Raw genomic sequence first — 19,695 nt, forward strand, 5'->3', positions numbered from 1 at the left:
CTTCTCCTTGCCCTAGACAATTTCACCTAGTTCCTGGCTTCAAATAGCATTGCTTAGTTGTTGATTTCCAAGTCCCTATCTATAGATTTTTTTTTTTTCTCTCTCCCAAGCTCCATTCATAACATGTGTTCATATGAAAATACTCACCACTCCCTCTATTTTTAACACATTCAGATGGAACTCATCTGTCTCTCCATTGAATTCTCCCTGAACTCTATTCGGAGTTCATGTTCTTCTCCCAGAGACCTAGGCTAACGTTATCACACTCACTCTTTTCCTCACTCTTCCCTAGCCAACTGTCTGTTAATTTCTGTGAAATCCTCTCCAAATATTCCAAAATGTTCCTCCCCTTCTATTACCATGAAAAAAAAGTGAATGTGTTAGCTACTCAGTTGTGTCCGACTCTTTGCAACCCCACGGACTGTAGCCCGCCAAGCTCCTCTGTCCATGAAATTCTCCAGGCAAGAATACTGGGAGTGAGTTGCCATTCCCTTCTCCAGGGGATCTTCCTGACCCAGGAATTAAACCTGTCTCCTGCCTTGCAGGAAGATTCTTTACCATCTGAGCCACCAGGGAATGGGCAAGGCTAGGTCATACTCTCATTTTTTTCTTCTGTGCTCTTTTTAAAAATAATAATATCCTTGCTTCTAGTCTTTAATTGTTTCAGTCTGTCCCCCACACTGCTGAAATTATCTTTCTAAAGCAATACACATTTTGTTAAACACTTTAGTGAAACCCTTCATTGTCTTAACATTATCTAAAAAATAAGCTCAGTAGCTTAGGTGAGTTTTCATAGAGCATTTCATTGTAACCCCTACCTATCTTTCTCTTCTCATAGCTTAGCATATGTCCTTTTTCTTTAAAAAATGTATTATTGGTTATATTTCTTTTTTAATTAGTTGATTAATCTGGTTATACTAAGTTTCAGTTGTGGCACGCAGGATCTTGCATCTTCTTTGCGGCTTGCATGATCTTTGGTTGTGGCATGTGAACTATTAGTATGAGTTTCTTAAAAGCATCAGATCAGTCGCTCAGTCGTGTCCGACTCTTTGCGACCCCATGAATTGCAGCACGCCAGGCCTCCCTGTCCATCACCAACTCCCAGAGTTCACTGAGACTCACGTCCATGGAGTCAGTGATGCCATCCAGCCATCTCATCCTCTGTCGTCCCCTTCTCCTGCCCCCAATCCCTCCCAGCATCAGAGTCTTTTCCAAAGCATATATCCTTTTAAATAACTCACAGTTCATACCTCCCTTCCTTTAAATAACTCACAATTCATACCTCCCTTCCTTCCATACCTCCATGCTCCTCCCTCTGTCCTCCCTGTTCCTTTAGGTTAAGACATGCAATTGCACATGTAAATGAGGGAGGTTGTCCATTTAACATGACAAAGAGTGAAGGAGATTGTGGTGATTGGACAGCAGGGCCAGTGTAAAGAAATAGTTTTATTCCTGTCCTTGGATTGTTGCCGTGTGGGGATGTAGATTCTTTGTTTGGGGATGTTTATTTTTTTCAAGAGAACTTGAAAATTTGAATTTTTACGTGAAACTCCCTTGAGCAGATCTGCAAGAACCAATAATCATGTGAGTTTATCATATGTCCAGGATCTACTTGTGTAAGAGCATCTCTGACAGTTTCAGTGCAACAGAACCCTAGAGAGGCACATCAGACATCCATGTACTGCGCAGGGACATTCCATGTACTGCACAAGGTTCTGGATCTTCCTGCTCATTATTCAGTGGGGGGTTAATATTCTGTGTACTGCATGAAAGAAATATAACCGTGTTGTTTAAAAAAAAAAAGTGGAACAAGGCAGCCATCTGATGATTCTCAAATGTTGGAAGCTGAAACCAGCTCACACTCCTGCATCTGGAGAGTTTTCGGGAGAAATCCATCAATTTTCTCAACATGCAATGGCAAAAGCAGTTAGCTTTGTGGTGGAGACCCAGATTCAGTGATCAAGGGAGAATGCAGTGAGGTGCTGTTTTTTGCAGTGGTGGGACAATGGGTAATTTGCATCTTCTAACAGGGTGCCCCTGGCTGTGGGGCTTACCCTAGATTTTTGATCACAGGATGCTCACGTGTGATGACTTTATCAGCTAGGATGTGGCAAATGCTGTGAATGAACTCTTTGGAAGGTAGGTTTTATGGACTTTCATACACTGAATTCTGCATTCTCATCTGGTCATCTGAGTAGACTGATTAATCCCTTGACTAGAGAGTTAGAAGACGTCTTAGAAAAGTGCACTCTGAGTCCAGAGCATTAGAATCATCTGATTTCTTGGCACATATAGACTTCTAAAAGGCTAGAGTTTTGCCAAGACTCCCACCATACCACTTAACCGTCATACTGGGGTGAGGATGTCTGATGCACTTACACAGATAATGGCTTTCTGGGTCTCTCATGGGTCCTTGAAACAACATGTATCACTAGGTAGGGTCAGCAGTACCACTGGTGTGGTAAGGCCAGATACCTGCTGCTTGTGTCACCAGGCTGAGAGATGGCAAGCAGACCACTAGAAAAATGACAAAGACACCTGATCAGGGGACCCTCCTACTCCTAATCCCTGTATCCTTTGGACAGTCTTAGGATGGGCTTTATTTCAGATCTTGTGCCTTCTACCTCCTATAGTCATAAAGATGGACACTTTCTTAGATGGCACACTCTCTATCTCCTGAATGTTACCATTCCTCCGTTCTCCTCACGTTCGTGATAATTTCTGCAACCCTTGTCATGAAGGAAGATGTTCATCTCCTTAAAGTTATCATTCTTCCAGTTCTCAGATACTTGGTCCAAATTTATATCTTAGATTTGGGGAGCACTGTTCAAATGCCTTCATGTCCACCCACACGTTCATCATCACTAATGGCCTGATGGAACAATTCAACTGCTCCTTTAGGCATGCCCTATTCCTACTTAACCTACACAGATTATAACTTCAGATACTGCAGAATCTGCGCAGACTCACCTGCCTATTCATCCACCCACAGTACAACCACTCCAGCAACTAATACTTCCTTAGTCTCAGGTAGTTAACTATCATCTGTAGATGTCACAGTCCATTCAGAAGGACTTACAGCACATTCTGATAATCCTAAGAACTAAGTAAAACATAATTTGCTTGCCACTAAACCCAAGAAGAGGTTATTTAACTAACATAAGTCATCTGATTTGTTATCAAGAAAATAGCTGTGTATGATTACAACTATAGGACTGGTCCTGGGAGCCTAATATTCCCTTTCATGGCTATCTTCCATGAATGGCCCTTTTTTAAAGCCTTCCAAGCCCTTCCCAAAGGAACCTGGGAATTACTTTCTCCCCCATTATATAGGGCTTCCCAGGTGGTGCTAGTGGTAAAGAACTTGCCTGCCAATGCAGGAGACATAAAAGATGTGGATTTGATCCCTGGGTTGGGAAGATCCCCTGGAGGAGGGCATGGCAACTCACTGTAGTATTCTTGCCTGGATAATCCCATGGATGGGCTACAGTCCATAGGGTTGCAAAGAGGCAGACATGACTGAAACGACTTAGCACTCATGCATGCACCAGTGCATCATACCCCACAGCGGGAACATGCGAACGCAAATGATAAACAGCAGTGCAGCAGTACCTGATCTAGACTGGATTGGCTCTCTGCCTCCCCTATGGAGATGCCCCCTACCCCTGCCCCCGGCACCACAGAACTCTCATCAAATGGCTTGACTCAAAACACATTTTCTCAAACAGAAGATCCTAAAATTTAGAAAGTCCTATATTCCTGATTCGTCCATTGTAATCCTTCCCATCTATCATCCAGTTCAAATGATGACTTAATTTGTCAAATGTTCCCTGCCCACACAGCCAGAACTAATGGATTCTTCCTGAGCTTCCATAGGCATCTCCTGTAGGGGAAGCGAAGAATAGCTGCAAACTCTAGAGCCTTCAGTGTGATGGCTGCGTACAAATAAGAAATATTATATTGTTTAATCCCTACAACCACATTGTGAGATGGTATTTGTAGCTCCATTTATAGATAAGAAAACTAAGGCTTGAAAAAGTTATTACAACTTGCTTAAGATCACATAGATATTAAATAGCAGAACCAGAATTCATGTTTCTTTCACATTAAAAATCTGTGCTTCTCTCTATAGCACACTTTTCCAATTTATTTCATTTCTTCTGTAATATATTTAGTCTTCAAAGTTGCAAAGTCAGTTCCCTCAGAGATCAGGTGGATAATATAATTGTGAGGCGTGGTCAAAAGTAAATTAGCAGAGAATGAGCTGGAGAGTGCATGCCTAGCTTAAAACATTCAAATTGGACAGTCAATAAAGCAAGCCAACAATATAAGGCTGTAGACCAAATTTACCTACAGGCTGTGGGTTTGCAAACCATGGTTAAACACCCGATTCTGTAACTAAAGATCTTCAGGGTCTGGAAAGTCCTTATTTAGCAAACCCTCTGTGTCTTGTCCAGGCCTTTTCCCAATAATAAGTAGATACCCAATAGATGTCCATTCAGTGAAATGACAAAATGAAAAACTTGCCTTTAATCTTCCAGCTCATAGTCATTTTTTTTTCTATAGACTATCCATACCAAGGTAATTTAAAACTATTAAAATAGTTTGATTAACACCTGCCCCCTCTCAGTCTCTCATCTAGAATTTTGAGCTGAAAGATGAGACACCAAGACCAAAACTTGCATATTGGTCTGATTCCTTTTTCTGGCCTCAAAAATCAAAAAACAGATGTTTCGTTTCCCAGTGGCCCTGAAAATGTGACCTGCTGAACAGGACAGATTGGTCCTGTCTTAGGAGTTTCCTCCTAAGAGGAAATTTTTTTTTTTTTTTTTTAAATCCATAAGCTGTGCTTAAATGAGGGTATTACACAATGAAATCTTGAATGAAACTTAGGTGTGTCTCATGAGGATGCCATTGGGAACAATGGCTCCGGCCAGTTCCTCATTCTATAAAATACCCATCCCCACTAGCCAGTACATCAATCTCACTGGCCTCAAGGAGAAACTCTGGTATGTGGTTTTCAGAAAATGAAAGAGAACCGCTTCAAGGAAACAGAAATCCAAAAAACTCTGTCACTAACTGTTGGTTTTCTGACAAGGAAGATTTATGAGTAATCTTATTTTATAAAAATTATAAAGCATCTGAACTAAAAATAGGTACCTGACCCAAACTGGAAGATGAAGAGATTATTTTCTCATTCAAGAATGCATTTGCCTTCATGTTCTACTACTGTAGACTTTGTATAAATTTACACATACTAATTTTCTTGGTATGAAGGTCAAGGTTGTCCTTAACATAGAAAGTCCTACTTATGGCAGAATTTCCAAATTTATCTTGAAGAAGGATAATTGTCCTGTAATAATTTTAAACCCATGCTCATGGGTAGAGTCATTTCAAGCAAATGCTGATACATTTTGGAACTCTTCCCAATAAGCTTTGAGGTTTTGACATCATTTATTATCATTCTTTGGCTACATTAACTACTATTTTAAGGGCAGCCACAAAGATTGACCATGTGCAACTGGAAATCTTAAAACTCTTAAGTTTATTTAAAGTGTAATTACCACATGTTTTGAATTAAACTTTGTACTACTTTGCCCAGATTTCTTCAAATAAACTTCTCCTTGGACAGACAAGTACAGTATGCTAATATAATATATAGGACAATCTAAGTCTGTAACTTTAACTGCTTAGTTTTACATCCTTGCATTTAGTTGCATCTTGAAAATTTCTCAGTAAATTAAAGACTTGTCTCTGTTCCTATCAGCAGTACTAGAGATGTTTTAAGTTTTCTCTTGATCCTGGGATTTTGATTTCCCAAATCTCACCCCACTCCCTAATCCAAAAACATGCATCTTTCTGTACTTTATTTTATCATTGTACTTGCATTATATATTTTCTTGATAAATTAATATTCAGTGTTTCATTATTATGACCATATACATATGTAAGTAGGTAAATATAGAGTTCATTGCATATATGGTCATATTATGCTATATTTAATATATATGAAATCCTTTTTATTTTCCCTGAAGTTAATGATCCCAGTGTCTTAAGATGGGTATGCACTCTGCACCTCATTCTTTGCTGACTTCCATATGGCCACTTTGCACAGTTATATTCCACCTGATCCAGAAGGAATTGTTTTCTGTGATCCTATAATCCAAACTAGTACTTTCTGAAAGAATTCTAAGACTCCTTTCACTCTAACACTCAGGTCATGTATTAAGTTCCTTTTTTTTTTTCCCTCGCAGAAATTCCCTCCTCGAATCCTCTAGCCTTTTCTGATGTGTACTGGTTGTTTTCTAGATCCACTGTACAACTGTTGTCTTGGAACTTCTGCTCTAGGAAATGGCAGATTACCAAAGTACTCAATATCCTTTACCCATATCTGAATCCCCACCCCTTACAATGTGTCCTTGCAGCTTCCCTCAGTGGCATTTACTTCCCTGCCTTTGAGACTTGACTGGCTTTGTGACTGACTGTAGCCAATAGTTCTTCCTAGGTTCGTTTTCTCTTTCGCTCTTGGAACCCTGCTGCCCCTATGAGAACAATCCCAGTCTAGCTGGAGGATGAATATTTATGTGAAATCAAGATGATCTACTCCACTGAGGCTGTCCTAGAATAGGTAAACCCTAGTTGATCCAGATTTAGATTACCAATTAGAAGAATTATGCATCTCAGCCTAGCTCAACTGACCAAACTGCAGAATCTCTAGCTAAATAAATAGTTGCTATTTTAAGCCAATAAGTTTTAGAGTAGTTATGCAAAATCTGTTACAGAGGTTTCCAAGAGTAGGTGCCAGATGAATTTGTGGGAGGAGTAAAGACAGCATGTTGAGGATGTAGTGATAATGTTGGTCCTCACTAGGCACTAAAAGCTGGGGATTTGATGTGGATTTGATGTATCAGCAGCAACTTTGGTTCCAGAATATGTTGAATGTGCTTAAAATTGTAAGGATAATTCACATACTATAAAATTCACACTTTTAAAGTATACAATCTAGTGGATTTTAGTGTATCCACAAATTTATGCAACGATCGCCACTCTCTAATTCTAGGCAGTTTCATCACCCCTAAAATGAAGCCCCACATCCAGTAGCAGTCACACTTCATTCCTTTCTCCCCCTACCCCAGCACCCATTAATCTATTTCTGCTCTCTGGACTTGCCTATTCTGGACATTTCATATAAATGGAAACATACAACATGTGGCCTTCTATGCTTGGGTTCTTTCAATTAGTGGGTAATTTTAGCCCTTATGTTTAGATCTTTGATCCATTTAGAGTTAACTTCTGTACACAGTGTGTGGTAGGGGGTCCACTTTTATTCTTTGCAAGTGGATATCCAGTTGTGAGTGTATTTCTAGCCGAATGTATTCAGTGTGGGGCCAAAATTCTTACCCAAACAATTCTAATACAGGAGGCAAAGGGAGCAGCACAGGCTCAGAAACTCTTTCTCCTAAAATTGTGTGAAGTCTGTATTACTAGACAGACCTCACCCTTGGGCAGCATGGAAGTTCCAGGAATGCAAAAGACAAAAAGGCAAGTGAAACGGAAATAGTTTAGTACCTTGGATGGAAAAGATAGGCACCGCAAATAATTCCTTATGATTGGGTTCCCAGTATTTCAAATTTCTAATCTTTGTAAGTAGGCAGCAACATCTGGCATGCACTTTGAGAAATGAGATGTTGAGTTTACAGAGACCACCACAGAAGTGGTGAATAAATAGTGCCAATAGTAACATTTGCTGGGAGATTTCACCCGACCAATTTTTCATTCATAGTTCATGGATTCTGGATAATAGACACCAACTGATTTCATGTGAAGATGCTGCACCAATAGTTTTCCCATTTACTTTACTCCCCTCAGACATCACTGAATTTTTGTTATATGGTCTTTAGCAACTCTTAGAATGGATTCTCAGAGTATAATTTTGACTGCAGGAATTGTTGATAGAGGCTGGGGATCATCTGGTTTCCTCAGTTTGGTGTTTTTGGAGCCAGGGCTGTAATAATCTGTGTGTCATATGAAGTCTTCAGCATCTTAGAAACGGGATTGTGATATTGTGATTAGCCATGAGAAATACATATTTTATTTTTGTTTTGGCACAGAACTCTTAAAACTCTTGGATTTTCCCAAGAGATGAGAAAGATAAAGTTGTCTTTTGTTATGTCAATGAGATGAAAAGTACCTAAGGATGGGCATTTCTTGCCAGTGGAGTTAACCACATGATTAGAGAAATGGGACCTTCAATTCCACTCCCTCACTCCCAAAGTGAGCTCAAAATCTGGAGCTTGAGTTCAGCTATCAGTGGTTGATGACTTACTCAATCATGCCTATGTAATGAAGCCTCCAGAAAAACCCAAGAGGATAGGGTTCAGAGAGTTTCCTGGTTGGTGAACAAATAGATTTGAGGAGAGTGGTGCCCCAGAAGGGTTTGGGACTCCTAATCCTTTTCTCTAGCTTGTCCTATGCATCTCTCCCATCTGGCTATTTCTGAGTTGCATCCTTTAATATCCTTTGTAATAAACCAGTAAGCTACTGAGTAAACAGGTTTCCTGAGTTTTGTAAGCTGCTCTAACAAATTTATCAAATCCAAGAAGGGAGTCATGGGAACCTCTGATATATAGCCAGCCTGTCACAGCCACAGGTAACAACCTGGACTTGCAATTGGCATCTGAAGTGTAGGACAGTCTTGTGAGACTTTGTCCTTTACCCATGGAGTCTAATACTATCTCCTGATAAGTGTCAGAATTGAACTGAATTAGAGGACTCCCAGCTGGTGTCTGAGAATTATGTGATGGTATGGAAAACCTCCACACATCAGAATTGGGCTCAGCAGCTGAAGGATGCACACAGAGAATTGGCATGGAACTAAATGCCACTTTGATGTCGAGAAGGAATTACATCCATTCTAAGGAGAGACAACAGAGGACAGGGCTGCTGAAGGAACAATAATTTTACTGAGGCATTAAGAACTCCTTTACCTGACAGATGAAAGGATACTAAATTAGGAAAGGTGTATTTTGAACTGTAAGAATTTCAGACTGGATCATCAACTCACTTGATCAAGAAAAACTGATTTTTAACTTGAATGCCTTTGGACTTCAACTCGCAACAACTTTTACTCACAAAGGCAAGATAATTTGATTTGGATTTTAAAATGCAATGCTTTTGAATTATAATATGATAATGGGACAGTGTGTATATTAAAATCTGAGCCATCTCTACATTGTTGACATTTTATTATTAGAGTATCCTTCTGCAGTTTTTTATTGGATATTTTCACATTGGCACTTAATCTCATTACTGACTCTCTCATATGTTATGTCAGACTGTGTGCCTGGACATTATTTAGGGCAAAAAATAAAACAGTGAATGAGTTTTCAGCTTTGGCTGCAAAAGAAAGTTGAAATAAATTTACTTATTGCATCCATCAAACTCATTTTTAGAGCTTTCCAGGTGGAAAATCAATATTGATTCCCAATGGTCTCAGGAGGATGCCTAAAAGAGAATGTTGTGGGGATGACTTCATGAAGCACTCTTTTGATGCGTGTGTGCATGATCAGTCGTGCTGACTCTTTGTGACCCTGTGGACTGCAGCCTACCAGCCTCCTAAGTCTACGGGATTTCCCAGGCAAGAATACTGGAGTGGGTTGCCATTTCCTCCTTCAGAGGACCTTCCCAAACCAGCGATTGAACCCCTGTCTCTTGCATCTTCTGCATTGGCAGGTGGATTCTTTACCACTGACCCACTTGGGAAGCCCACTCTTCTGATAGACACCTATTTTCACCCCAGAATAATAGCCAGCCGTCCCCATCCCCAACTGACTACATACTTCATGATTAAGCCCAATATGTTAAGGGAGGAGGGGGGGAGTAAAAAACAAAGGGAATTTTTTGGAGCAATATTTCTCTTCCAGATGTTTTTCTCCATGTGGGGAGATCTCATGTAGTATAATTCTTGTCCCTTTCCTCCCCTTTACTTGATTCCGCAGGGGAGAACCCAGGCTTCTCACTGCACGGTACTTGGTTTTTCAAAAGCAATATCTAGAAAGTAAGCGTTCTAAGCACCTCAGGCAGAAGCTGTCCGCTTATGATAAAGTTGCTTCATTGGTCCCAGAATGTTATGCCTGTTGTATTCAATTTATTAAATAAGTCACTAAAGCCAGTTTGGTTCCAGGGGAGGGGTATTAGACTGTACCTTTTGATGTGAGAGACAGTAGGCTTATCTTCAAGGTAGGATTGATGATAGCCTTCTCCAGCGATTATCTACTATACATACTGTATCTTTTCCCCTCCCTTCACTTTCAACCTGTTTATGCTCATAATTAAAATATGTTTCTTAGAAGCAGCATGATGTTGCTCTTGATTTATTTTAATCCAAACTAATTATTTCTACCACTTAATATATATGTTTAGTTCATTTACACATAATATCGCTATTGGTATAGCTGCAGGGAAGTCTCCCATGTTATTGTTTTATATTTAACCCATTTGTTCCTCTAGTTTTTACTCCTCTCTGGAGCAAATTGCGCTTGTTTTAGTATCCCATCTCCGTTTATGTATTATCTTCATAGTTCTTTGTGTTAAATTTGCTTTTAGTAATTGCTTTGGAGTGTACAATATGAATTATTTAATTGTCATCTCCTTTAATGAACAGCATAAGTACCTTGAATAGAACAATTCCCTCTATTTCCTTCCACACTTTGTATTCTTATCATTTTATACTTTACCACTGTATATATTATAAATACCATAATCAATGTTTCTGTTTTGGTTTTAATAAAAAGTTTGTTAAAAACATGTTTATGTGTAAATAGAATCTATAATATCCCATAAGGAAATCATGTGTGTGTGTATAATACATATTATGTTATATAAAACAAATATGTATGTGTGTATATCCATGCAAATCTATGACAGATAGATGGATAGATAGATAGATAGAAATAGACTCCATCTCAAGGGGCATCTCTCTCAAATCTCCTCTCCTTTTCTTTAGGTCACTACTCCCAAGCACTGAGAGAAGACCCATGGAAGAGACCTGGTGGGTGAGTAGAGACTTGCCTTGCGGCTTGCTGAAGCTTCTTTGAATTGTAATCAATCACGCTTCCCACATGAGACTATTACAAGGTCATTAGATTTTTGACTACTAAGTCTATGAATGGATTTCTTCTGCTGAAGTTGTGCCGGGTATGAGACCAGTGTTTGGTCCTTTTTCTCCTGGAAAGCATTCCTCACTCTCTGGGGTGCAGTTCATTTGAGTTTCTCTGTGTCCTCTTCTGATGGGTTTCAAAGGATGATTCTGCAGCCTTTCCAGCCTTCTGTTGTTTGGTTTTTGTTCCTTTCTACATGTGAATTAGAGCAGAATTTTTCAAATTCCTTAGAATTAAGACAATTCACATTTAGGGTCTCTTCAACCTCAAAGGAATTTGTCAAATTCATGTTTATCACTCCAGTTTCAGCTTAAATATCATTTCCTTAGGAGAGATTTCCCCTAATAATCCTTTTATTTCTCTTCTAATTGTAAATCATTTTCTTTGTGAGATTCTCAGTAGTTGTCATAGTGATAGGACTAATACTCTGTGATTAATGTGGCCATTGTAACCAAAAATACGAACAGATAGGGGGAAGAGAGGATTTTCTGGATAGTAGTTGTGTTTTTGTCTGTCTTGCATTCTATTTGTTGTCTGTAACTATCAGTGGCCCCCATTCCTTTGGACAAATGCTTCTCACATGTTCTCTAGGGACTTAAGGATGGTTATTGTACAGCACCTCCTAGTTATGCCTCATTCCTGTTCTAGGTAGGTAAGTGATGGAGGCTGAGCCAACCAGAGGACCCTACTAAGTACCAACCTCAGTATTATTCAGTATTGCAAGGCACACAGTACTGCACACACAACGTGGCAAGGCACAGTCTCCCAACTTAAGCTTAGTCAATACAGGCAATTCATGTATTTATGTCACTGAAATGTACAAGAAGTTTGTTTCAAAAATTGGATCACAAGTGTTTTTTTTTCCAACATGTGTATTTCATTTAATAATGAAATAATGTATGTTAATGTTCTACTTTGTATTATTTTAGACATGACATTATTTAATAGATTCTTATCAGCATAATAGGTCAATGGACTTGGTTTCATTACTAATTCTTTAACAACTGGTTGAATATTCTGCAGTTATACAATAAACTACTGTATACCTGCTTGAGGGGATAGTACCTTACATTCTAAATGGAAAATACCAGTACCACTGCAGCTCATTAAAAAAAATAGATTATTATGGAGAAAGTGCATCTATGGAAATAATAATTTCCTTTTTAATTTCAAATGGTCTACTTTTAGGGATTCAGCATCAACATCAACATAATGCAAACTGTAGTAGGATCCATCTACCTACCACCCTTCTTAAACTTCTGTTTTCTCTCCTTTATTTCTCTCTCTCTTTTCTTCTCATCTCTCTCTCTCTCTTCTCATCCACATCTTCCTTCATTTCCATTCCTCTTTATGACATATACCCCCATTTCACTTTTGTTAGAATGCATATAAGAGAGACAATAAAACTTAATAAAAAGGCCATTTACTAAGACAGTTTGGGCCGATGAAGAATCTCTGCAATGTTATTTTCTGAGAGTGGGCTGGTTTCTCTTAAAGTCATTTAGGGAAGAGAATTTCCCAAAATGAGGATCTGGCTAAGCCTGACAGGCTCTGGGGCAGGGTTACCACCTCTCCAGGGCTCTCTAGTTGGTGGGTTGTGATGATAAAACCAGCTCTGAGTACAGGAGATTTTCATTTGATGAGTGGTCTGAACATCTACTTAGTGGTTATAAAATATTTGCTGCTGAAAGCCACAGAGCATTGATAAACAGATCCTGGACAGCTGAGTTATTGCAATCTACTTAACATGAGGAGAACAAATTATGAGTCAAATGGTCCTGTTTAATAACCCTACTCAGGGAAGAGGGCTGCTCAAGGCTGGTATTAACCCTGCCTGCACTGCGTCTGACCAAGATCCCGGCAAGGGCTGTGCGGGATGGAAGGGATTCAGGTGGGTTTGCCATTAGGTCCTAAGGTACACAGAGAGGAAATTTTAAAAGGCCCATCTGGTAAAGGAAATAAACAATTTGTAAAACTGCTGTATGATATTGAATACACTACCTAGACCCCCTTCTGCGGTTTACATTTCATCTTCCTTATATTACACATGTTTAGGCTTATTAAATCTTGGCTTTGGCATAATCCTGTATGTTTTTTTTGCTATTGGGGGAAGGGAAGGAATATTTGTCTGTTCTCCATTAGTCATTTGATCTTAGGTCCGTCATCTTTGCCCAAGTGCTGTAAATACTCTCTTTGAAATCTAACTCCTTTTCTGTATTTCCAAGATTAGGCTTTTCTTTAACGTGGCCAGAAAGGGATGGCTTCACATTGCTCATGAGAAACAGACTTGAAATATGTTTCTTGTGAATGTTATTTTAAAAAAGGAAATGAATTTAAAATAGCATTTGTTTCTTAACTGGCTCCCAAGCAAGCTTTTAGGGGTATGTATGAAAAGTACATACGTATGGAGGGTGAGTGAACGGAGTGCTGAGAGTGGGCAGTGAGCAAGCTAGTATCATTTCCCATGGCTTGAACATTTTTCTGAGGATTTTGCTTAATCAGGGCTACGAGGTGTTATTTGAGCCGTACCCAAATTGAGGTGTCACATCTCTATCCTGCATCTCTACTTCATTCACTAGCATTCTGTACTCCTCCAGCAAAAAGCACATGCATACGCATAAGTATGGGCTTCTCTGGTAGCTAAGATGGTCAAGAATCCGCCTGGAATGTGGGAGACCTGGGTTCAATCCCTGGATTGAGAAGATCCTCTGGAGGAAGGCAGGGAACGCACTCCAATATTCTTGCCTGGAGAATCCACTTGGACAGAGGAGTCTGGCGGGCTACAGTCCATGGGATCACAAAGAGTCAGACAGGACTGAGCGACTATCGCTCACTCACTCGCCCACATGCATGCACACACATGCACTCTAGGCTTGAGTTCTGACTGCTCCGAAGCTTTTTACTCCTACAGATCATTTTCATTCTTTCCTTGACCCCCAAGGTGGAATTCACTGCTGGAAATCTACCTGAAGAATCCAGATGTTCTGCAGACACAGAATTAGAAGTAAAAGGTATGCAAAGTATATGTTTAAACAAAGTACAGAAAACCAAATCAAGCCACACAGTATTGTTGTCTCTACTGGCATACTCCCAATAGTTCCAAACTGGTTTGCCTGAGTCAAGAATTTCCTTAAATGACATGCTCTGGGCTAGGAAGGCTTTTAAGGCCTCTTCACCTTAGAGTGCAAACCTAGAAAGCAAAGTCTCGATTTGGCATGCCACTTAAACCATGATTAGTGGAGTGTATCAGCGGGCTAGAAATAGCTGCATTTGCGAACCTCATGTTCTCCAGCTCTTGACTGTCCGCCAAGCCCCAAATCAATCCCAAAGAATGAAAAATAAGATAATAATGAGAAAATGGACTTTTCAAGCCAAAACCCAGGAAAAGACCTTAGTTTTGTATGCTGACTTCAGGCCACATAAAACAAGGAGCTGTGACTCTGTCCTATCTTTAGGACAGTCTTCGGTGTGACTATACATAGACCCTTCCTTTTCTTTAGGTCTTGGTTTCTTTTTGAGTAAACTGGGGACAAATTTTGCTGACTTCCTCCTCTGGAATATAATGCATTCTTCTATCTAAATACCTGATGCTGGGATATTTTGAGGGGGAAGGTTTTTGCCAGATACTGAGCTGAATTCTTGTTCTGAGTTAGTATAAGACAGACTTGATTGTGTGTTTGTTTTTTCCCATTAAAATATGTCCTGTGCCTTTCTGTGACAAGCTGCTGTAAAATGTTTCAAGAGATCACTTCTGTTTTGAGGCTGTACTTCCTTTGGTCTGAATCTGAGTTGGGTGGGGAATGGGCCCACTTTTAACTTCATCCTCTAGAGCCGGGTGGGCGTTTACTGCCCCTGTTTGTTATGGAGAAGTAGCCATAAATCAGCACTCAATTTCCATTTTCTCCTTATTGATGGAGTTACTGGAGGAAAACAGCTTGTCTCTCAAGCTCTTGGCGCCCGGCGAGCTGAAAGCTGCATACAATAAAAGTTGTTTTGACAGAGAACTGACCAAACTGGACAATGGACGGAGGGAGGGTGAGGAAAGGGAGGGGGAGAGAGGGGACGCACTAGTCTGTTTTGAACTGAGGCATGCTCTCTTTTTTTCTTTGTTAAATTACTTTTTCATATGAAGGACACAAAGGGAGTGGCCCCTACTGGCAGCCAGAAGGCAGAAAACAAACCCTTTGAAATTTCTAATTTGTTTATAGATGGTCCTCCAGGAGTCGGCTGGAAAATAATTTTGTCTGCCAGAGACAGGGAACAGCTACCCGAGGGTGTTGTGGTGAAAAAAATGACTCTCGAGTTTTGGTCCTTGAATGTCTTACTGTTCAGCACTCAGCAGTTGTTCTGAAATAACTCATCTGGCAGAGAAAGAGAATGAAAGAAAAATCCCTCTGCTACTCTCTGGCCTGAGTTTCTAGGAAGCTTACTTTTTTTTTTTTAAAAAGGTTTTTTGATTTGGCTTTACACTGTGTGTAGAGTTACACCAAGGTCTGTGAAATCTTGTTGGCTAACATGCCTTCTCCTCTCGGACTGTTTTCTCCCTCGGACTGTTTTCTCCCTGTGATATGCTAACAATCAAACTCTTTTTCTAGATGACACCACAGTTTATCTCTCCTAGGCAAACCTAATCTGAGGGTGTTTCTGAATGTGGGCGAGACATGATTTGGAGACAGGGATCTCTGTTCTCGAACATAAGAGGATTTCTAGAAGTTTCCTCCGTTTTGTTGTTTGTGATATGGGGCCTAGGATCACCTTTCCTGCATTTGTGTTTATGTTGTGGAGATACCCTCACACCTGGTAGGAGGGAGTAGCAGTGTTTCCACAGAAACTTGGATCACTGGCTGGGAAGCCTCAAACAATGCTTTCATTGTATCGATTAGGATATTGAGACCCAGTGACTTGATGAAGGAAGCATAGCTGTTTAGGACAGAACTATGGTTAGAACTCGGGTCTAATTGTTAACCTATAGCTGCTTCCCCTATTTCTCCCATTCTCATGGCTTTGGTCATGGAAATAATTTTAGGAAATATGTCAAGTTTAAGTGAATCTCTCTAAATCCATAGATTTGACTCCTTCCTCTAAGCCCGGAAGAGGGTTAGCTATTTGTCATCTGAAGCTGAATGAGTAAATTAGGTCAGTTTGTCCAATTACCTGCCTCTTTTTGCCTCTCTCTGTCTCAGGTAGTGAAAACTACTAAACTCACAGAACCAGAAAGACTGGTACAACTACAACTTTAAGATCTACAACTTCTCCTGGGCTCTCAGTGTTTCCTGATTATCCTCTGCTTGCCTAATTTTTTCAAGCCTCCATTTTCCTTCAGCTTCCTGACCATCCCCTCAATTTTCTGCTTATTCCGATTCATTGAGCCCACTCTGTATTTTACAGTCAAAGTAGAAGCTGTTAATGGTCTCCTTCAAACTCCTGTGTCTAACCCCCCACCACTTACATCTCTACCTATCTTGTTCTCCTTCATCTATCTGTGATTCATGTCTCTTCTCCCAAATGATTCATGCCTCTTCTCTCAAATCTGCCCTCTTTACTGGTTCTTTGTCCTTGTTCCTTGTGCTTTTTTCAGAGAGCTCAATCTAGTCATTGTGCTCTTCCTTGTATATTTAGCATGATTCTGTTTTGTGGTTCTTTCCAATTTATGCTTAAGCCACTTCCTCTGACTCCCTATCTTCTTTGGCTTTGACTTATCTTTCTCTTTTTCTTCACAGCAAGTCTTCCTGAAATAAGAAGTCTATGCTGCTGCTTCCTTTAAAAAAATTTTTTTTTTACCTCCCACTCATTCTTCAAACTAAAGTATCTATGTTTTACTTCTGCTATACTTCTGAATCTACTCTTGTAGGTCCCGAAGACATAGGTTGTTGCAAAATTCACTGGATATATACTTTCTAGGCATAATCATATTTAACCCATGGGCAGCATTTGTTAACCATGATATCTTTACCTTAAAAACAATCTCCTTATTGACGACAGGGCATTATATACTCATGTTTTTTTCCATAACCCTCTGGCCATTTCATTTCAGAATTCTTTGCATGCTCATTTTCTTCTGCCCAAGTTGTTACTCTTGGCGTTGGTAAGAGTCTCTCCTAAATTGTATGATCCACCCATTTCATTATGTTTAACTTCTCACACATATTGTGGCAAATTTCAGATCTTCATTTCCAACATATGTATGTTTTCTAAATTTCAGACCCAGTTATCCAAATACCTATAAGATGTCTCACTTTGGATGTTCCACAGGCATCTCCAGCTCAGTATAGGGCAAATCACCCTTTGTTCCAAACCTGTTCTTCCTCCTATGTTACTTATCTCAGTGAATAGTAGGAGTTCACCCAGTTGCTCAGGCCAGTACTTCTTATCCTCCTGAACCTAGTACTTCTTATCCATCCTGTGTCTCCAAGACATTTTCACACAACCCTAAATATGTCTCAGTTCCATCCAATTTCCCACATCCCTTAATCCCAGCTACTGTCTCTCTTGCTTGAATTACTCCATAGACTTTTAACTGTTCTCTTTATCTTCTGTATTGTTTCCAATTCACTTTCTTTATTGCAGCGAAAGTGGTATTACTACAACAAAAGTCTGTTCAAGTCATCGTCTAGTTTTTTCTAGCTCTCCATTGCCCTAAAAGGCAGTACCTTAACTCCTTTTTCTGTGAGTTATGTGATCTGGACTCTACTTATCAATTCTACTTCATCTTACCTGATTTCCCTGCATATCCTCTTTAAACTAGTAAACTTATTTTATTTCCTCCAATGTGCCTTGATTTTTTCTCTCTTTTAGTCAACAGTGATTTACTGAGCATTTACTGCGCTAAGCCCCTTCATTGTTTCCCCTGCTTTCACTCTTTCTCTCCTTCACCCTACTTTAAATGCAACTGACTCACTACTCATCTTGGAGTTTGCCTGGGAAGTCTTTCCTGATACCCTTCATATTAAGGTTTCCTACTATATGCTTCTGTGGCGGCTTCAGTGTCTTCTATGTCTTACTGCTTTCTTTATAATTGCTTGTTTAATTACTGACCAGTCTTCCCCACCATTTGTACAGGGTTAAGGGCATAGACTGATTTCTGCATTATTCATTATTGTGTCTCTATTGTCTAGAGTAAAGGAAAGACTTTTTTCATTTATGGAATGAATAGATGGGTGAATATTTTCAAAGTTTGAAAAGAGAATGTGCATAATATTGCCAATAGTATCGCCATTCAAGTAATAATAATAAGATAACTTGCTTCTCACTCAAGGAGTTAAGAAAAGTTTTGTTTAAAGTTTATCCTTTCATTCTGGAGGTCTTTAAAACTCTCTCAGAAAGACCTGGCCTAAGGGAAAGGTGAGATGAGATAATTTGTTGACTGGGCACGTTTATAAATGTCTGCAATGGTTTACAAGTTAGTCCCACATTGACACAGTTCAAGGAGAGCCATGGCAGGTGATGTCCTTATTCTCTAGTCTCAGGAGCTAGTGACTCAAGGAACACTTACGTGGGCATGACTTCCACGTCCAGCCTCCCTCAGGTGTATGAGGAACAGAAAGAATGCAAAAAGAAAAAGAAAAACAGAAAAGGAGCACAGGTAGGGAGTGATTGTAGAAGTTTTTCAAACTATATGTTTAAACTTTACAGCTTAATTTCAGAGCCTAGGGGCCAGTAGCAAGGCATGCTCTAGGGGCCACGGCAAGGTTGCTAAATGCAACGAGTTCTTATTAGTATAAAATCACGTAAAGGAGCACAAATAAAGAATGACAGAGAATAATTTTATAACAGTACAAAGTTAATGTGCATAGCAATAAAGAGCCCAGGGCTAAAAGGCAAAACTTAATATTTGTGTAAGGGATAGCATGGTCATCATTAATAAGACCAACAGTACACTGTTAATGTGATCAGAGCTAGAAAAGTAGCAAAGATTCGCACATGATTATTCTATTAGGTTATTTATAACATGTGGCTATTGTAAAAAAAAAATCCCCAGGAAATATTCACATATCAAATCTAATGGCAGATCAGATTTAATAAAAGCTATCTTGTTTATTGACTTTTATCATACATCGTAAACTGTGGTAAGACCTTATAAACATTATTGGATTTAGTCCTCACGTCATACTGACTAGTGTGTTGGGGGTGTCGGAGAATTATGACTCCACATAGCCTGTCTTCTGCAGGGCTGTGTCATCCAGCCATTCCCCTAATTGATAAACACTTAATTCTCATACTAAGGATATCAGTACACATTTCAAACCATAGGATTCAGGTCTCACTGAAATAAAACCATCCAGATTGTGGAAAAGTCCTTTTCTCAACATGACACATGTAGGGTGGAGTGATGGAGTGAATGTGAGGATGAGGAAAGAGACTGAAAGTGAACTGCTCCCTTCCCACCCTTTGTTCACAAGTCCTCAGTTGGAGTGATTTGATGTGCTTTGATAAACCACTTATCCTAACATGTTATCTGCAATTTATAACATCATGCTATAAATTTGGGCAATATTACTAGAAGATCCCTGCTAGTATACCTTGAATGAATAATACT

At 39.6% G+C, this 19,695-nt stretch overlaps 1 long non-coding RNA gene across 2 annotated transcripts in view; it reads left to right on the top strand.

Moving 5' to 3' along the window:
* The window catches only part of LOC133251004 (uncharacterized), a 250,186-nt gene that overhangs the window by 60,966 nt on the left and 169,525 nt on the right, over positions 1–19,695 (top strand). For both annotated transcript variants that reach the window (XR_009737480.1, XR_009737481.1), the window contains 2 exons: positions 11,006–11,050; positions 14,101–14,170. This is a non-coding gene — a long non-coding RNA (uncharacterized LOC133251004). The remainder of the gene's footprint in view (positions 1–11,005; positions 11,051–14,100; positions 14,171–19,695) is intronic.

Source organism: Bos javanicus, chromosome 7, assembly GCF_032452875.1.
Source record: "Bos javanicus breed banteng chromosome 7, ARS-OSU_banteng_1.0, whole genome shotgun sequence".
Taxonomy (NCBI): Eukaryota; Metazoa; Chordata; class Mammalia; order Artiodactyla; family Bovidae; genus Bos; species Bos javanicus.